Raw genomic sequence first — 17,557 nt, 5'->3', positions numbered from 1 at the left:
GGATTCCCCTCCCCCATGCACAGTTCAGGTGGGGCAGCCCTATCCTCTCAAGCTTCTGATGGTGTCAATCAGAATTCTCCTAGGTAGAGTAATTGCTTCAGGAGATGTGCCATGTGAGCCAAGCCAGGTCAATCATGCCATTCCTGGCATGTGGGCTGGAATTTTGGAAATGATGTTCTCCCTTTTTTCTAGGATCACCAGCTCTAGGGATAACTAAAGCTGAGAGGTGCCACTGACTACCTTTTTCACCATGGAGAAAAGCCTGTCTGAGGTTGAAGCCAGCACAGAGGTGAACAAGGATGTGAAATGGAGAGATAGATAGAGGCACAGAGGATCTGTAGCCATGCCCATAGTCCAAGAGCTACCCCTGGGCTTTTCATGGACATGGACCAATAAATTCCCTCTGCTTTTTTATTATCTGTTAAATAATTTCAAGTTTCTTTCACTTGCAGCCAAGTGCCTTGACTAATAAATTCAGGAGACACCTATCAGGTCAAGTCACAGCTTCCCAGAGCCCTGGAGTGTCTCCTGAATCCCAGCTCTCAAATGCTCTGACTCTAAGTCACTGGTTGGGACCCATGAGACCCTTCCAGATTTTATATGCCCTAGCAGGTACTCATACATGCTGGCCTCATTTGACCTAGCTCAGCCCAGAGGCATATACAATTTCCCCAAGTCACTTATTCTGCATCGGAAATGTCTGTGTAACCAGAGGCTCTTTCTGGCAACCCTACTTCTTATGTATCTGTTGGAAACACTAACAAATACTCCAGGGTAACTAGAGACCTCCATGGCTCTTCTAAGGACATCCATATGGAGGGAGAGGATGTAAGAGAGAAAGAACAGCTTTCCTTCTTTGAGTGACAGCTGCAAGAGCCTGTGGTTATTTCCTTTCTCCTGTAGTTCCATCCCTAGCACAGCTTTCCTGGCCTGAGTCCCTCTCTGCAGTCCAACTCATGGCTCTGTTTCAGGGGAAAGACATTCCCTAAAGTGTCACCTGAAGCAGGAATACTACCTTTAGGGAATCCAGCCAGTGAGAAAGAAATTTAGGAGAAATAACCATTCCCTAACCATCCCCTGCCTAGGATGACGTCAGAATCAGAGCCTTCTGACTTGTCATAAGGAGCGATGAAACTAAAGAATTTTACAAAGCACCTGGGAAGTTGGAATATAAATGTCCCATTTCAAAATCCCCCGCCGGTAGTATGCCTGGCTGGCTCATGGGAGGAGCTGTGCACATCCCTTCCCAGACCTAACATTCACCAGTTCCCTTTATGTTTTCCCAGCTGGGTGGAACCTTCTCTGCTATGCTGGAGAGCCTCTAAGACCCACCTGGATTCTGATGTCTGTAAAGAAAGCAACACCTCTTAGGTCATTCAACAAATGAGAAATCAGGGTCCATATAGTCTTGGAATTTTGACTAAAATCAACTATGAAATCATAGTAACAATTGCCATTCACAGAGTGTCTCCCACATACCATCACCTTACACCGTTTCCTACTCTAAACCTAACCGCAACATATGGAGGCCTTATCGTTCCCATTTTACAAACACAGAGAGGGTAAGTTACTTGCTGACAATCAGAATTCAAAGAATTCTTTTGATTCAAAGAATCAAAAATTCAATCCCACTGAATTAATTAATAAATAAAAGTTACCTTGGAAGTGAACACAAAACAAAAGGCCGTCAGCATATGATGAGTGCCCATCCCTGTGCTCCATGGAACAGCACCACCTCCAGCCATTTGTCTTCTGTATGATGTATTTTTTCTGAGAAAAGTCCTGTGGTACCACACAGTCCTGTGGTACCCCCTCTTAGAGAGGGGGAGGGTCTGGGATTAAATTCTGGCCCTGCTACCGACTAGTCGTGAAATTTTGGACAAGTCAAGCAACCAAGTAACCTTTAGTTTTCTCATATGAAAAATGGAGCTAGGAATACCCATCTCTATTTCAGATAATTATTTCAGATCATAATTTGCAAAGGACCTAACAATGAGCACACAGTAAGCGCACAGTGTGTGGTATTGGTAGTAGTTAGGCACTAAAATTGATTGATCTGGGACAGAGCGATGGGCTCCATGAGTGGGAGGATGATGAGGGCAGAGAAAGCACAGAAGGAAGGCCTAGGGGAGGGTGCTCTTAGGAGACGGGATGGCCTGAGACTGAGGTGGGCAAGGAGGTTACAGAGTGGACCATGGGCAATGGAAGGAGAACTGAGAGCCACAGAAGACAAATGCGTCTATCACCAATGTGCCAAGGACTCCATGGCCTGGAACCCAAGAGCTACCTGGATCAGGACTCACTGTAAGACCTCTCTTCCAGAAGGAATGTTTGCCCAGATGCTGACCTAAGACCCTTGAGTTGAGTTTCTATGCAGAGCAGCTGGGACTCGAGCAAGGTCACTTGTTCGCTTGCTTTCCCATCACCAGATAAACCACCTTTCTGCCTCCTCCCTGCTCTTTCCCCCTATCACCCTCCAGGAGGCAAAGGAGAAGATTTACCTAGAGCTGCCTCTTCTTGCAAAGCCATGGGAAGGAATCTCTCTAAAAGGCAAATGTTCCACCTCATAAACATGTCATAAATCCATAACCAGTTCTCCATGTTCTTTGTGTTTTTATGTGATGCATCTAATAATCATTCTACCCTTGACTTTGAACCCACATCTTCTGGGTCCAGGTTACCAAGAAGTGGCTGTTCACAGGAGATTTCAAAACTATTTATAACTTTTGTATGGATGGCACAGTGGCTTCTTTTTTATTAATCTCCAAGAAAAATACATTCTCTGAAGCACTCAGACTAAATGTGATAGAAGATATATTTTTCTTTTTCTGAAGAAGTTGCTTCCACTTCTGGTAAGATATTATCCAACCTGAATCTCCCAGAGGCCGACTTGTCTTAATGATTTCAGAGTGGTGGCCATTGTGTGGGAACCTACATCGATTTCCTTCCCTCAGAATGAATGTACTCAAGACAAGTGCCATCTGATGCCCAGCAGCCCCCTTGCAAATTCTATCCTTAAATATGCAAAGGCCGCAATAACGGGAGAGGAGCCAACTCTTGATTAACCAGCCTTCAACGCACCAGAACGTCAGTTACTCAAAACTTTGTACTTGAGTTCAAAGGAAAAGACTAAGACCACAGAGGGGAGAAGGTAAGACCGGTTTAGCTTTAGAAACAAATACCTTCCAGTGGTTGTTATTATAGCTAATCCTTACTAGGAGCTCACGGGGCACCAGATGCCATGAAAAGTAGCATAAATGCACTATCTAACTTAATCCTCACAACAACCCTTGAAAGAAGTACTGTTATAATCCCCATTTTACAGATCAGAAAACTGAGGCTTAGAGTCTCAGTTGCCCAGTCATGCAGAGTGCCCTTGCTCTCAAGACTCTGGCTTAAGGATCCATAAGCTTAACTTACATCATCCTGTTCCAGGAAATCAATAAAATCAGATCCAACGTCTATACCTTTGACAGAGACATCTAGAATTGAGAAGAGCTTATTCACCTCCTCTTGTTACAGTTGAGGAAATGGATGCCCAAAGAAAGGAAAGGGTCAGCCTATATGCACCTAGCTAGCAACTGAGAGAGCCAGGATTTGAAATAAGTTCACCACTCAGGACAGTACCCAGAGGTTGCATGATCAAAAAGACTGCACAGCCAAGTTCCTCAATTTCCATGTCAGCCCTTTCTACTGCTCCTGGCTCTCATTAAAATAGAACAGTGAGGGGCGCCTGAGTGGCTCAGTCGGTTAAGTGTCCAACTTCAGTCAGGTCACGATCTCGTGGTCCGTGAGTTCGAGCCCCACATCGGGCTCTGGGCTGATGGCTCAGAGCCTGGAGCCTGCTTCCGATTCTGTGTCTCCCTCTCTCTCTGTTCCACCCCCGTTCATGCTCTGTCTCTCTCTGCCTCAAAAATAAATAAACGTTAAAAAAAATGTAAAATAGAACAGGGAGACCTTAGCTTTTGGATAGATCTCCACAAGAAAATTTGGAGGGGAGTAATTGGCCACTTAATTAACTTTTTAATTGACTAGTCAAGTAGCAGGACATAACTGAAGCTTCTTTTGGGTGACAGATTCAATAAACCAACATAATAACTAGCATTCATTTAGCACACACAATGTGCCAAGTCATATCCTGAGCAACTTACACATTTGAACTTAGTTCGTCCTCACACAACTGGATGACACAGGAATGATAAGATTATTCCCATTGCACAGGTGATAAGATTGAGGCACAGATAGATTAAGCATTTGTTCTGAGTCTGCTAAATTTACATAGTATTTGTATAACACTGCTTCCATATATATTTTCTTCTTTGTTGCTATAACAAGTTTGTGATTCACAAACGAGTATTTTATTATTTTTACACCTCAATTTTGGAGATGGAGGACCAAAGCTTTGCCTGGGCCCTGTCACTTTTGAGCTATGTAAGCTTGAGCATGTGCTTTACCTCTCCAGGCCCCAGTTTCTGTAAAATAGTCAAGGAGGAACTAGATTCTAAGATTCCCCAAGCTGGAATACCCAAGATAATAAAGAGAGACAGCCTTGTTTTATGGAATGTCCTTCCCCTGTGTTCTGACAAACCTGAGGTCTCTTGGCTTAAACACAGGGAGGCTGGCACCTCCTCAGGGGTTGTGAATAATTAGGTGGTTTAATTATCCATGCACTCAGGGGCAAAGGAGAGTGGGTGCATTTTTACACAGATCTAATCAAAGACTGCTTGATTCAGAATGAGGGCTCTCAGAATGGGCAACAAATGTTTCTGTGGGCACAAGATGGATGGTCTGGGGCTGGCTTCCCTTGAAGTATTGTTGAGGAAATGGCACTGAAAAGTCCCAGGGATATTAACCAAAGAAAAAGCCAGGTATTTCTCAATATAGTCCCCTTTGGTGCAGAGGGTGGCAGATAGGTACAGCCATCAGACTACTCCTCTCAAGGTCTAAAGCAACTGGGATACTCCCCAATTATATGGGCAAGGCCAGATCAGAGGCTGAGGTCCTCATGTTCTTCTAGGTATTTGGGGGTTTTCTTTCTTTCTTTCTTTCTTTCTTTCTTTCTTTCTTTCTTTCTTTCTTTCTTTCTTTCTTTCTTTCTTTTCCAGGCACTCAATTCTGTTTACATTTAAAAGGGCACTGTGCTCTGGCAGGATTTGCCTTTAAAATAAAACGTGGGGGAATAGACAAGAAACTAATAGACCTCCCTCAGTACATGACGACCTGTCATAGTTTTGACACCTGACATGTGGAGAGTGGGGAGTAGATGAAAAATAACACAGTAAGGCTTTCACTGACTCAAAACGTTCAGTGAACTGAGCGTCTTGTCAGAAGCTATCAAACAACTATAATGTATTCAGTTTGGAGAGACTTGGCTTTCTACCTATTACCAGAATAAAGTTATTTTTTGCTACCCAATGCTAAATCTTCCTGTTCTAAAGAGTTCCCTACTAAGAGTAAGGGAGACCCCACCTCCACTATAAGAGCCTAAAAGACCATACATTTATTTTCCCAGCTTCCCTTGCAGCTAAACCACATTCAATCAGACAGACTTTCAATCAGATGCTGGTAATGCAAAGAAGTAGGGCCGATGGAAAAGGCCTTCTGGGGAGACCAGCAGCAATGTCTGCTACCCAGAGACAGTGATGCTAGCAGTGCTGTGCTGGCAATGTCCTCTGTTCAGGGGGAAGGTGGGGATGTCACCCATGTCCTCACTAGGCTGCTTCTCAGGCACCATTTGGGCCTTGGTCCCTGCCGCCATCTTGTCTCCCTTGTTCCGGCTCATTTTTTTAAGCCTGGGTCTTCCTGGTGATTCTGTGAGCTCCCCAATAGGCTTCGAGTAAGTTCTTTTTCTTCTTAAATCAGCCAGAATTGGCTTCTGTTGTTTATAATTACGAATTGTGATGGATACACTTGTCGTATGCCTTGGACAAGTTAATCTCTCTGACTAAGCTTCCCTGTCTATAAAATGGAGAGCATACTCCTATGTCTTCCATTTATTCACTCAGCAAATACATAATCATTGAACAGCTACTAGCTGTTAAGCATTGTGTAAGCTTTCCTGCACTCCTAGATTCATAGTCTAATGGGAAAGGGAGACATTAACAAAGTATCATGGAAATAATTTATTACAGTTATGTAAGATGCTATGAAAACTTCATAGCAGCATAATTCATAATAGCTCCAAACAAGCCAAACGTATACCAACTGGTGACTGCAGAAACAAAATGTGGTATGTGCATACAATGGAATATTATTCGGCTATAAAGAGAAATGAAGTACAGATACATGCTACAGTATGGATGGACCTTGAAAACATCATAGGAAATGAAAGAAGGCAGGCACAAAAGACCACATACTGTATGATTCTATGTGGATGAAATGTCCAGAAGAGGCAAATCTACAGAGACAGAAAGTAGATGAGTGGTGTTCAGGGGCTAAGAGGAGGGGGTATTTGGGAGTGACTGCCAATGATGACGGAGTTTCCTTCTGGGGTGATGGAGATGTTCTGGAATCAGAGAGCAGCGACGGCTGCACTAACCTGTGACCACACTAAGAACCACTGAACTGTACGCTTGGAAAGGGCCCATTTGTGGATATATGTGGAGTATGTCTCTAAAGAGGGCTCTCATTCTTATTCCACTCCTCACCACTGTTCCCTTTGTGCCCTATCTTCTTTCTCCCTTTATGCTGATCTTTTTCCCAATGCTGCTGAGAAAGAGAGCATCTGGTATCCCTAGATGCACACACTTCTGCTTTAGCAGATGCATCACTGGACCCTCCCTCTCTCCAGAGCTCTCTCAATCAATTCCAGAGAAGACCTGACTGGCTCCACTTAGGTCGCATGCCCACTGGACTAATAGCTGTGAGGGACAAGGGGTGAGGGCTAGGGACTACGACTGGCCCAGCTTGGTTACTTGGTAACCCCTGTAGAGAGGTAAATGGGCACAGAGATTAACAGCCCCACTGGAACCACGTAGAAAGGGGGGAGTTTTCCTCCAAAGGAAGGGAGGAGGAGTTACTAAAAGGGAGGAGGGATGAGATGGTGAGCTTGACAACCAATATCTATCCTGTTTCACCATGATCACTATGGAAACCAAGCCGTTCTATACGCATGCCGGTAAAACCTCCCTAAGAGCATTTAATAAAAGACCTAGAGAATAAGTGGAAATTAGCAAAACAAAAGCCAGTACCTGAAAAAGAATGCTAAGGATGGAGGGAATACATATGTTAACATATGTTAAGATGTATCATCAACTCTAAACCAATAAGTAATGAAGTAATTACTCTAGGACCCAGGAATCCTGCCCCCCCGCCCCCCCCCTCCCGCATAGGTCTCTGTGTGTCCTGAAGAGCTGTGGCTTAGAACACACTCTGCCCCAGGTTGCCTGCCGAAGCCCCACCATGAGACCCATCACTGCAGATGAGCCACATACCTGATCCATGAAGATTCTCCGGCTGTTTCCTATCACAAGCAAAATAAATACCATTTCATGCCTAGTGTTCCAGCCCTCTTCCCACATAAAAGTTGCAAGGAGATATTTTAATAGTCCTCACTTTCATCTAGGTAAAACTGTGCCAAGGGATGATAACATCAGCTCAAGCACATTGCTTGCATCTTGGAACACTCTGCACAGCGGGTTTGTTTTGTTGTGTTTTGATGTTAAGAGGTGGGGGAGGTAGGGTTGCAAGACTGGGCTGACACACATGCATAAACTTTATGGGGGTAGAAGAAAACATAAAAGTCATCCAGCCACTCATCTGAAAGATGGAGAAACCAAGGAGTACTGGAAGACTTTAGTGACTTGGTCAAAACCACACAGTTGCCCCTAGTCCCCTAAGCTGCCCATTTCTGGCTCAGTCAGGACCCATTTGGCTGCAAAAGACAGAAGGCAATGAAAGTTCACAGGCAGGGCTGGGACTTGGGGCTCAGGTGACATGATCAGGACATACTCCCATTCTGTCCCTAAGGTAGAGACTGTCCCAGTCTGCCCAGGACTGAGGGGGTTCCTAGGATGTGTGACTTTAAGTTTTAAAATCAGGACAGTCTGGGATCAGTTGATCACTCTAGTCTGTATCTTAGCCAGGCCATCCTCTGTGTTAACTCCATTCTCTCCAGCTTCTCTCACGTCCCTCCTTCTCCGCAACTCAGGCAGAAAAGAGACTTTTCAATACCACCAGCACAAGTCCTGCAATTCACTCTGTTTGGGTCACATGCCCTGAATACCTCACTATATGCAAGAGATGATTGTGTTCAGCCCCTCCTGGACCTTCTAGAGAAATAGCTACAGAAGTCCACACACTGTTCATCATCTCACGGCTGTAATTTGATGCCCATGTGTGATGCCTGGAACCATATAACAAGTTATATTTATATAAGATGATTGAGAGATATATAACTGTATAACAAGATGGTTCTGGTGACCCATAAGAAATTGTTCACAGAACCTACATGTCAGATCTCCATGACATTTCTTGACAAAGGCACTCTTTGCAATCATATAAAATGACACTGCGGGAGTTTCAGATAAGACCTCGCCCTGGACAGGCAGAATCCCGTCACCTCAAACCCAAATGTATCTCCTAAGAGGAAATGGGGTGCCTACAGACACAGTTCTCCCAGCACATCCTCCAGCCTGAAACCTCCTGGTTCCCTTTGCTGAGCATGAACCTTCTGGGCTCATCACAGAAAACTGTGACATTTTTAACATTCAGGGTCAGTTTCGCCGACTGCTTCACTTGGGCCACATGGCCACCCTGTCACCTGCACGTGCACGTGGGTTAAGCATCAAGGAAGGGTGCCGTTGCCAAAAGAAGGGAGACAAAGGATGTCAGAAACAACAGAAATCCATCCCACCTTTCTGTGTTGTTTACTCCTGCTGACAGTCATCCTCCAGGTAATTGTGAAGGCGGGCCATGTAAATGTGAGAGAGCTACTGCTTTAACATGGTGAGTAGAAGTCATGAAGTCAGAAAAAGTAGGGAGTTAAACCTCCTCTTACCAGTTGTGCTGGCTGCCTCCCAACTGCCTTTCCAGACTCAACATTCTGCCCTTCTCTGCCTTCGCTGCGCCCCAGCAGGCTGCATCAGTGGGCATTCTTGCTCTCCAGCTTCCAGTTGGGTTTCTCAATGGCAGGGACAGGTAGGAGACTGAAGGAAAGGAAGAGAGTGCAGTCAGGGTATTTATTGCTCTTGGTACCTTTCTCCCAAGTCACTGGGACTTGGCTATATCCTTTACCAAAGGCCACAGCTCCTTTCTGGTGGCCCTCTGCTACAACCATGGCTCCTTTCTCCAGGTTCCCATAACTGCTCCCTCCATTTGCCCCAGGGGCCTTGCAGTAGGAATATTCCTCTCCACTGCCATCCCCACAGTGTCCCACCATCCCTCGTTGGTTTTCCTTACCTGCTGATGCCATTGTAAGCTGTCCCTTTACTAGACTGTCCTCCCTTACCCCATCCGAGTGTGTCATCTGTTCCCTGCAGAGATATCTGAGTGATAACCCAGCTATGGGACCTCAGGCAAATAACTCAGCTTCCAGGAAATTTAGTTCTCACAACTGAGAATGAAGATAACTATACTTGCCTCTCATGGTCATCATGGGATAACATATGGAGCCTAACACCTTGCCTGATACACGGCAGGCACTCAGTCTAAAGACAACTATCTCCTTCACTAGTCTGTGAACTCCCAGGCCAGGGATGTAATTTTACTCATCTTTGAGTCAACAGCAGCTAGTATGTGCTCAATAAATGTTATTTTATGGATTGTCAATCTATTGTTTGGCCCTTGTTCCTTCCCTTTGGTTCTGGAAGATAGATAAGAAAAATATGGTAGCACTTGGCATTAAACTTCAACCAAACCCAGAAGCTTATAGTGCTGTTCTTTATGTTGTATCTTGTATTTTTTTATAGGTCACGAAAAGAAACTGATTTTATCATACATCATCTACGTGCTTTCTTTAGAAGAGTCCTGCTAAGGAGGGGTGCCATTTAAACATGTGATCCCAGGGGCGCCTGAGTGGCTCAGTGGGTTGAACATCAGACTTCAGCTCAGGTCATGATCTCACGGTTTGTGAGTTCAAGGCCCACATGAGGCTAGCTGCTGTCAGTGCAGAGACCACTTTGGATCCTCTGTCCCCCTTTCTCTGCCTCTCCCCTCCTTGCACTCTCTCCAAACTAAATAAACATTTTAAAGAATAAATAAAAAACAAACATGTGATCCTGAATTCCTGATTAGCTCAGCCAGTTGAGTGTCTGACTCTTGATTTCAGCTCAGGTCATGATCCCAGGGTCATGGGATCGAGCCCCACATCAGGCTCCACACTTAGTGGATTCCCTCTCTCTCCCTCTGCCCCTCTCCCCCCACTCCCTAAAGTCAAAAAAATCAATCAATCAATCAATCAATAAACAAAGAAACATGTGATCTTGCACCAATATTTGGACACTCAACTCTGTAACAGCACTCTGGACCCACTGGTCTCCCCAGGTTTAGGGGCTCCTAATGCTGCTTCAGCCTTTAAAACCTTTAAAACTCTTATGGTTTGGCTTCCTCCCTCTCTAACTTTTTTTTTTCCTTCCCCTCCCCCATGGTCTTCTGTTAAGTTTCTCGGGACCCACATAATAGTGAAAACATAAGAGACTCTTAAAACCTGAGAACAATCTGAGGGTTGATGGGGGGTGGGAAGGAGGGGAGGGTTGGTGATGGGTACTGATGAGGGCACCTGCTGGGATGAGCACTGGGTGTTGTATGGAAACAAATGTGACAATAAATTTCATATTAAAAAAATAAATAAAATAAATAAAAATAAAAAATAAAAATAAATAAAACCTTTAAAACTGTTGAAAGCACAAGAACATGGAGAGCTCCACCCACCAGGACAGGCACGCTGGCTGAAACATGTCTCCAGTGCTATAGGATCAAACACAATGGAAGATGCTCACCTCACCTCCCAAAGGCTCTCTGCCCTCCATATGGCAGAGGAGGGTCTTCAAATTCAGGCTCTAACTTGCCTTCCAGATTCATTTCCTGTCTCCTTTCATGCAACCTCTGCTCCAGCAACACTGAGTCAGCACCGTTTCCCAAACACCCTGGGCTCTCTTATTCCCACATGGCTTTGCCCTCTGCCTGAATGTCTTCCTCCTTGTCCTTTCTCCAGTGAAGTGAGGCTTGTCCTTCAGCTGTACCTCTCCTGTGGAACCTTCCATGACCTCCCCATAACAGAATAAGTGCCTATCTCCCCTATGCACCAGATATACTACACGTTACATTTTAGTGCAATGAGTCTGTCTCCCCAGTAGATGCTCATAATCTCTAGCATTCATTAAGCATCTATTATGTGCCTGTGACATCTCATTTAATTCTCACACCAGCTCTTCATTAAGTCCTAAACTGTAAATGCCATGATTACAGAGACCACCTGAGTATGTGTTTTGGGTGCTGGTTTTGGGGAATGGTTTTGTTTGTTTGTTGGGTTTTTTATTTTTTTTTTAGTTTATTTATTTATTTTTGGAGAGAGAGCAAGAGCAAAGGAAGTACAAAGAGGCGGGGGGGGGGGGGGAGAGAGAGAATCCCAAGTAGGCTCCACACTCGCAGCACAGAGCCTAACACAGGGCTCAAACCCATGAACTGTAAGATCATGACCTGAGCCGAAATCAAGAGTCAGATGCTTAACTGACTGAGCCACACAGGCACCCCTGTTGTTTTTTTTCCCCTTTTTTGCTTTGTTTTTGTCCTTATTTTTCTTTTGTTTTGTGTATTTGGACAGTTTATTGTATGCATTTTTCCTTTCAGTCTTATACTTCTGATACATAGCGCTGTCCCATTTCAAGTGTTCAACAAATACTTACTGAATGAATGAAAGTTGGCTTTTCTTAAATTTTTTTAACTTATGGAGGCACTCAAAAGCAGAGACTGGAATGAGTTTACCCATGGCTCTCTCACTGTGCTCAGCCTGTGTCTGGTGGGCGAGGGCCACACCCCATTCATCTTTGTTTTACCAATGGCAAGACTTTATGTGGCATCCAGTAAGCACAAAATAAAAGCTTAGAGAAGGAATAAGTGAATGTTTGGGGAATGCATATCCCAAAGGATTATAACCTAATGACAGGCAACTGAAAAAAAGGTAGAGTCACAGCTAAATTCTACCACATGTCTGTAGAAATCAACTTTCTCATTTAAAGTATAAAAATGATGTTACTTGCCATAAGTAATGCTAGGAGGAAAGTCTATTTGCCCAACTTTCTAAGGTAAATGAAACTTTTAAAATAGCCCTGCTCTTATTTTGCATTACTTCTGGCATGCCTTCTTCCTGGAAGTCTCCATGTAAATCAAACATTTGTAGATTGAATTGATTTAAATATTGTAGGAACCCTTGATTTTTCAAGAAACACTACTGCATAGCCTTTGGGAAAATCAAGACTGCTCCAGTAAAATGATAATTTTATGCTTCAATAAAATGAAGTCATCTCCCAATTTGTATCACACAGGGGCCCAGCAGGTTACAAAACTCTGTTCAAACGGTTTAACTTAAGAGGTTTTAATAAAGGGATCTGTTACAGAGGTGTGGATAGAGTTAAGGGAGCCCTCAAGAGGTGAGGGCAGCAGGAAGCTGTTACTACCTCTGGGTCTTAGGGGCAAGAGGAAGAATGTGATTTTGCAGAGCCCAATGAGAGTTGAAATCAGGGCAGAGCAGCTGCCTGGCAGGAACTAAAATTGTGGAAGGGCTAAGCATATGATGCTAAAGCAAAAAGGGAGAGAGGAAGAAATCAATCTCTCTCTCTCTCTCTCTCTCTCTCTCTCTCTCTCTCTCTCTCTCATCCTTTGCCAGTAACTTTCATTGACCAAACCCAACCAGAAACCAGAGCACGAGGAAGCCCAGGTGAGATGGTCTGGATGGACTGGAGGGAAGAGAAGGGGAGGGATGCCGGGGAAAACCTGAATGGTTCCCCCCTTTTGCATTTACTCAGCATCCATCTTGTACCTCATCCAGATGAAGAAACTCATCCCCAACATCCCAGAGGACCAAAGTCCCATAAGCTGCTGTCATGGTAAGGAGAGGTCAATACAGTCACACTTTCACTTGGAACCTATATTGTAACATGCCCTTCACATGAGGCAGAAAGTCAAGCCCATAAAGAAGACCATAATCAATTAGAGAAGACATGCCTACCAACAACAATCCCAACGTCATCTTCTGGTCATGGGATAAAAATCAGCAATCTCTCCACCACCACTATTCTACGTTCTCCCTCAGCACTTCAGCTAGTTGGAGTTTATTAGCTGATAGGATGAGCCAACTCTTCATTTCTGGAGGATCAGAGCCCTCAGTGGCCCTGTACTGACCATATTATCACGGTTTTTCATTAACCATTATTATTGTGGTGCTAAGAAGTGACCGGGTGAGCCTTCTGGGCTCTGGATATGGTCTCTCTTGCCTTCACTGGGTAGCAATAACCTATTTCCATTAATAATTAGGATCAGTCACTCCAATCAATACAGTTACCTCCTGCCTACTTGTTGATTCAGTGGCAGGAGGAGCTTCAAAGGGCTAAGGACAGTTTTAGCTTCAACTTTAATGGAACCATGTCTGTGCTTTCTGGTGGAAGCCAGAACATCTAAACCCATCAACCCAAGATTTCAGGCATGGGAAGCCAAAGCTCTCTAGATGGCTTGTTAGGTACAATAGCCTAAAAATGAGATGGGGGCTACGTTCACCTCCCCACTTCTGGACATGGTGGAAACACTGTATTTACTGCATTCTGTAAGACAGGAGCCCCAAGCTTTTAGAACATTATTCCCCAGCAGTCTTTAGAAGGTCATTCTACAGTTCTGTGAAGCTTCTGAGTGATGGGTCACATAGTCAAATCAGCTGACTTTGCCAGCAAGCACCCAGTGCTATACTTCTTTTATCATAAAATGAGTCCCTTGGTTATTGACAGGTAGAATACCAATCCAATCGTGGTCTTTCCAGACTACACACTGGCCACTATGACACAAACCGTTAGCCATGTCTGTGGTCCTGAGTCTCACACGCATGAAAGAAGAATTTTCTTCCCAAGGTCTAGAAGTGTGCTTTCTCTGCCCTTATGCTCCCTATTGCCCTCACATAACCTTCAGGAGGCAGAATTGTTTCATAGAAAGAGCACAAGCTTTGGAGTTAAAAGTCCTGGATTGAAATCCCTGCTCTGCCATGCATAAGCTGTGTGAGTCTAACTATGAGTCTGACTATTTATTCTTTGTGAATAAATAGGGATATGATACCTTACACTGTTTGCGGGGGGGGGGGGGGGGTTAAATAAACCAATGTAGATAAAAGTCAGACAACAACAGGTATTCAATAAATATCACTTCCTTCCTCCTGCCTTCAAGCTAAATTCCACATCTGAAGCATCAATTTAGGAAATGGTTTGTAACAAAAAGTGTACCTTAGGGAAATTTATAAGATATTCTCTGGGTTCAGCCATGCTGCCCTGATGAGGTTCATGCCATGGATTTATAAGAAAAATCTACAGCTCTGAGGTTTTGAATTCCTCTTGTTTCACTTTCACACATGGGCAGTTCAGCAGTCTTCCCGGTCTCCATATTTCTAAATCCGCCGGCTTTGTGCGAGCCAAAATCCCCTGTCTGGGCTTGAGTCCAGTTTTCTCAGTGGATGATTTCTTTAGGTAAGTCCTAATACTTACAAATCATCCTCTCTGGTCTAATTCAACTGTTGGCCCAAGTGCACACATAAGCACATGAGATCACAGGTGCTTGGAGGGGTGATGGGCAGAGGAGACAGTGTGTTCATATGTGACCCAGGCCCCAAATGCCTCCTACATGGAGCTTCCATACTGTCGCAGTCACTGTTTGCAAGGAACAGAAATCGACCCCAACTCTTCTAAGCACAAAGATTTTACTGGAAGACTATCGGTTCATAAAGGCTGAAGAAACAGGCATGGAAAACCGAGGCAAGAACTGAGAGGGTCCCCAGAGGACCAGATAGCAAGGATCATAGCAAAGCTGCTACAGCAGGGGCCAGCCAGGGTCAGCATCCCTCCAATGAGGAAATGCCAACCTCCTTCCAGCACTTCTCCAGGAGAGTGTATGTGATTGGTGCAGCCCAAGTCACATCCTGCCCCTGACTGAACCACAGCAGGGAGAGAAGTCCCTCTGGATCCCGGATTTAGAAGTCGGCACAACCTCCCACCATACTTGAGGCATCCCCTGTCCCCCACATCAGGGCACTCACAGGCGGTACAAATTGGATGGTAAAAATATTTACCTAAAACAAATTTTCAGCACCCACCCATTCACTTGTTGGTTTTAGGCAATTTCATTCTTATTTGTAGTGAGAATGGCACTATATATTCATAACATTTTTAAAGACAGGTGAAAAAGGAACATTTCATTTCATAGGACAGGACTGTGTACTATCACCACTGGTAGAAAAAACAATCTTATTCAAGATGGATCAGATAATGGAGGACAAAAAAGAAGATCCCTTTTGAATGTTGTTCCAAATGGAGCTCCTTCCTCTTCCCTGGGCAAGCCTTGGCAATTAGAAATAAGTCCCTTCCGGGGCACCTGGGTGGCGCAGTCGGTTAAGCGTCCGACTTCAGCCAGGTCACGATCTCGCGGTCCGTGAGTTCGAGCCCCGCGTCAGGCTCTGGGCTGATGGCTCGGAGCCTGGAGCCTGGAGCCTGTTTCCGATTCTGTGTCTCCCTCTCTCTCTGTCCCTCCCCCATTCATGCTCTGTCTCTCTCTGTCCCAAAAATAAATAAAAAACGTTGAAAAAAAAAATTTTTTTTAATAAAAAAAAATTTTTAAAAAGAAATAAGTCCCTTCCACAACACAGGCAACGTCCCCAGGGAAGAGGAAATGCAGAGTTTGTCCTGTTCACGGCCCTAAAATGAGTGAAAGTGAGGACTCACTCAGTACAGTGAGACAGTCCTCAGACCCTCACCCAACCGTTGGTTTATTCTTTCACCTAATGTAGAATCTGTCTTGATATTGAAGTTGTGAGTTCAAACCCCATGTTGAGCATAATAGAGCTTACTTAAAAAGAAGGAAGGGGGGTTCCTGGGTGGCTCAGTCAGTTGAGCATCTGACTTCAACTCAGGTCATGATCTCACAGTTCATGGGTTTAAGGTCGCATCAGGCTCTGTGCTGACAGCTAGAAGCCTGGAGCCTGCTTCAGATTCTGTGTCTCCCTCTCTCTGCCCTCCCCTGCTTGCATTCCGTCTCTCTCAAAGAAAAAAGAAAAATATTTTTAAAAATTTAAAAAGAAGGAAAGAAGGGAGGGAGAAAGAAAGAGAGAGAGAGAGAGAAAGAAAAGAAAGAGAAGGAAGGGAGGGAGGGAGGAAGGAAGGAAGGAAGGAAGGAAGGAAGGAAGGAAGGAAGGAAGGAAGGAAGGAAGGAAGGAAGAAGAATCTGGAAAGCCTTCCTTCTTCCTTGGTGCTGTCCTTTCTTCATCCCTGATCAATCACCAAGTCCTGGGTGTTTGCCTCCTACAGGAGTCTCAAGTTCGTCTCCTCCTCACCGCCCCAGCTACTACCCTCCTGGCTCTGATGCTCATCAGCTGCTGCCTGCAAACAGTGACATCCTCCTGACTCCTGTCCGTTCTGTGTGCTTCTTCCGTCCTTCCCTCTGCCCTCCCCCACCAAGAGATATCTATTACAGCACAGCCTACCTGCGTCATTCCCTGTTTACAGCTCTCTGAGGCTCCTACTGCTTCAGATAAAGCCCAAGCTTTCTACCAGACCTCACAGAACCCTCTGCAATCTGCCTCCACCCCCTCCATCCCAGCCTTTCTCACTATCTGCTCACACTCTGTCCTTCGGGGCACCCCAGGCTCTTCCGCCCCTTTTGTCACTGTTCCTGCCGTCTCCTCTACCTGGAGGCTTTATCTCCATTCGCTTCATCAGTTCCTACTCATCCTTTAAGATCCAACTCCTGGCAGCCTTGCCTGACCAGGCCAGGTTCAGTCACGTGATTTACCCTTGTGGGTGTCCCAACAAACCCTGTGCAAATCCCAATCACTATACATGGCACATAGTTTTAGGAATACATATTTGTATATGTCTCTCTCCCTACGGCCTATACACTCCCTGAGAGTAAATGTTCATTTTTGTGTTCCCAAAGTTGCTTCAGAAGAGCACCAGAACATAGCAGAGGCATGATATACCCCTGTTGAGACAGTGAATGAATGATATTCGACAACAGATTTTACAGCCTGTAAAATGATCAAAATCAGAACTGAAGATAACCACTCCTTTTGCTTAGTTGGCAGAGGAGAGAAAAATCTAATTTATGCCCCATCTCTTCAACAGATACACAATTTGAAGAGATTTAGCAAAAGCTTTTATGCAATACCATTTTTAGCAAAGCAGATGTTTAAAAGACTAAATTATTTCTTAAATTACTATCAACAGTAAACCCTGGTTGAAAATATTATGTCCCTTAAGGGACTGGATTTCTCAGGCTGTAGTCAGAATGGGAAAGAAGATGAACATTCTGTACTTATTTTTAAATTACATTCTTCTTCCTGAAATGAATGTACTGCTGTTTAAAAAAAAAAAAA

This window comes from Prionailurus bengalensis, chromosome F2 (genome assembly GCF_016509475.1).
Source record: "Prionailurus bengalensis isolate Pbe53 chromosome F2, Fcat_Pben_1.1_paternal_pri, whole genome shotgun sequence".
NCBI classification, from domain to species: Eukaryota; Metazoa; Chordata; class Mammalia; order Carnivora; family Felidae; genus Prionailurus; species Prionailurus bengalensis.
This window is presented reverse-complemented; position numbering follows the sequence as displayed.